This window comes from Ochotona curzoniae, unplaced genomic scaffold (genome assembly GCF_017591425.1).
Source record: "Ochotona curzoniae isolate NIBS_2020 unplaced genomic scaffold, NIBS_Ocur_1.0 contig_430, whole genome shotgun sequence".
Taxonomy (NCBI): Eukaryota; Metazoa; Chordata; class Mammalia; order Lagomorpha; family Ochotonidae; genus Ochotona; species Ochotona curzoniae.
In genome coordinates, this window is record NW_024466219.1 from 11,672,753 (window position 1) to 11,676,444 (window position 3,692).

The following is a 3,692-nucleotide window of genomic DNA, read 5'->3' on the forward strand; positions in this document are numbered from 1 at the left end:
AATGAGGTGCAAGAGACCATTGCCCCAAGAGGAACCATGGCTTCTGTGCTGTCTTAGGAAGTGCCCGGTTTGCAACAAGACTCTGGAGGTGGCTACCATCTAGCCCTGGGGCTCACACCCCTCATTATTTTCTGCAATTGTACCTATTAAAGCTCCATTTAAAAGGATTATACGTTCTCCTTTCAGGACCTTCCAGCTTGGTGAGGCAGAATTTCATTAACCTGCTTTCCATTGACATCTTCAGTCATCCGGTCCAGGTCCATTCCTGGAATGTAGCAACCGATGCGCCACTGTCATCACAGGTTCATCTGGAAACTTAGCTCCTCACCTCGGGACACAGCCAACTCAGTGCTCCCTATGGGGCAAAGGCACCCAGCAGGGGGTAATTAGGTGCACTGAGGACAGGTTTGCATTGGCTTGGTGGGGCTCAGTCTCCACCCCTCTAGCCTGCATCCCCTCACTCGCACTGTACTTCCTGGAGGAGGGAAGATTGGTTTTCTCATCCTTGGAGTTGGCTCTGGTTCCCTTGGCTTTGGTGGAAGCAGCATTTCTGCTTCCATCTCTAGGTAGTGGAGAGCTGTCCCTGAGCAACCAAACGGAAGGACTCCCTTTCCAAGCTCTTACTGTGCTTAGAACACAGATGGAGTCCTGATGAGGCTGCCAGCACGGTAGCCTACTGGCTAAATCCTCACCAAGCATGTGCAGGGATCTCATGTGGGTGCCAGTTCTAATCCTGGCTGCTCCACTTCCCTACCAGCTCCCTGCTTATGGCCTGGGAAAGCAGTGGAGGACGGCCCAAAGTCTTGGGACCCTGCACTCCTGTCGGAGACCCAAAAAAACCTCCTGGCTTGTGGTTTTGGATTGGCTCATCTCTGGTCATTGTAGCCATTTGGGGGGTAATCCAGCAGATGGAAGATCTTTCTCTGTCTCTTCTTCTATCTGTAAACCTTCCAAATAAAATAATAATAAATATTTTTTTAATCACACAGGAAAATAGGAGAGCGTAGTGAAAAAGCAGTTTCACAAGTATTCACAGTTCTATCATAGTTTAGGATGGAGCTGGGTTGAAATCACTGCTTTCCTGTCCATCTATGGGGGAGTTCATCAATCCCTCTGTGCTTTGTACTGTAAGAGTTCTCACTAAGGGCTTACTGTAAGGATTCAGAAAATAGAAACAAGTGAGCCAGCTGGCACCCAGTCGGCTGTTTGTCACTGTAACACAGTCACATTCTTAATGCCCATAGCTATTATATTTTTGCTACCAGGAAACCATGTGGCAATAACTCTAAAAATTCAGTGGCCTGTGATCAGTGCCCACTGTCTTGGCCTTGATCTGAATTATCAGGGACAAGGCTTCCTGGGTCTGCCTTTCTAGGATGAGGCTGGAGGGGCGGCAGCCACCTGGGGCAAGCACTTGTACCAGTGATGAATGTCATTATGTGATTTAAAACCTCTGCTCTTAAGATGTCTGCTTCCAGTGCCCTGGCTGAAGGCAGTCATAAAACACAGGGCAGAGTCCAAGGGGCAGGATGGCAGAGTGCCCTCAGCGGGGAGATCTGCAGCCTAGGACCCAGTCACAGGGTGAGGCCACACAGCAAACCACAGAGTAGCTGGCACGCTGCCTGACACCCAAGAAAACACCACGGCCATGACAGTCACTCGCTGCCTCTGTTAAACAGGTTAGAAGTTTGGGCTACATATTTTCTTGAAGAATCGCTTAGTGATTCTCAATCCACAACAGCTCCCTTTTCACTTGTCAAAGCAAATAGTGACGATTATCCACCTAGGAAGGAATTCTATTATCTTAAAGAATAACCAATAACTTACCTGACAACTTCATCAGCAACATCTCCTGTAGCTTTAAACTGTGGCGAATAACCGGCCTCTGCATCAAAGTGTGTGGGTTCCACCTGCAGCTGTTTTTCTGCTTGAGTTTTTGCTTTGCCCTGGGGCACCTGCCATCCTCCCTGCACCTCTCTCACTGCTGTGCACCCCACCTGCCTCTCCTTTGAGCATTTCTTTCTTCCTTCACCTCCCTCTTCCACTGACTACAGTATTCAGGAGACAATCAGTTTGCTGATCTCACTTCATACTCACAGCATAGAAACCGATCCCCTGCACACTGACCATCATCTGCTACTGTCAAGAATTTAGCTGCCTAGCAGCTAAAGTCCTCGCCTTGAACGCACCAGGATCCCATATGGGTGCCGGTTCTAATCCCGGAAGCTCCGCTTCCCTTCCAGCTCCCTGCTTGTGGCCTGGGAAAGCAGTCGAGGACGGCCCAAGGCTTTGGGGCCCTGCACCTGTGTGGGAGACTCGGAAGAAGTTCCTGGATCCTGGCTTCGGATCAGCATAGCATTGGCTGTTGCACTTACTTGGGGAGTGAATCATCAGATGGAAGATCTTCCTCTCTGTCTCTCCTCCTCTCTGTATATATGATTTTGTAATAAAAAATAAATAAATCTTTTACAAAAATTCATTCAATGCTCATGGCTCCATTTTCCTGATTATCATGTTATTTTTTTAGCTTAATTGAAAATGCACTCATGTCAGGAAACGGTCTCTCCATCCCAGCCCAAAAACTGACCTTTGCTCTCCTTTCTAAGACATAAACCGCCAACTTCATGCTTGTTCTGGAAGTGTCTTCTTCCACTTGCAAAACAGAGGCATGACAGACACAATGTCAAATTTGGTGCTCACGAGGTTAGGGCACGAGGTTCATTTCTCTCCTTAGTTCCGGTCAAAAATCCGCCCTTCCCATGCTCATCCGTGTCCAGCACCAATTACACAGAACGTGGCAGATCTGGACTGTCTGTCGTGTGCCAGGTTGCGCAGTGAATACAACAGTATCAGAACTGGCACTGTGAAGCAGAGGCTGCGGAAGGACCCGGTCGCAGCAGCCTCAGCTCCTGGAAACACCACACCGCTCCCACAGGTGCTGCAAGCTGCAAGGTTGAACCACGACAGTCACCCCTCAACTTGCAGACGCCGCATTACACAGCTCCCAGGGGGCGCTGTCCACGTGTTAACGCTGCCCTAAGGACTCACTTGGCTGCCCCCATCCACCCTTACCTCCTCTACATCCCCAGCAGGGAGAGCTTTTGTAGAGACCAAAATAAAACGCAGAGAGGCTGAGTCCCTACCCCTAAAGGAGAAGTCAGCACTGCCATTTCCCAGGACTTCGAGGGCCACAACGCAAGCTCAGGCGATCTTCAGAGAAACGGCCTCTGCTGTCAGAAACTGACCTAGGGTTGCCATACCCCTAACATCCCCTCCTTACCTGACTCATACAGATTCCATGGTGGCACTGTCAGCTGTAAAATCCTGCCGCGGTTTCACACTGCACTGTTACTTCTGACCCCCAGGACTTAAAACCCTCTGTATCACCAGGACTCAAAATACATAAAAACAATATCAGAAACATCAGCTCCTGCGCCCAGCAGTGTGGCCTAGCAGCTAAAATCCTTGCGTTGAACGCGCCAGGATCCCATATGGGCTCCGGTTCTAATCTCAGCAGCTCCACTTCCCCTCCAGATCCCTGCCTGTGGCCTGGGAAAGCAGTGAAGGAAGGCCCAAAGCCTTGGGATCCTGCACCCATGTGGGATAACCAAAAGAAGTTCCTGGATCCTGGCTTCGGATCGGCATAGCATCGGCCGTTGTGGTGAATCATTGGATGGGAGATCTTCCTCTCT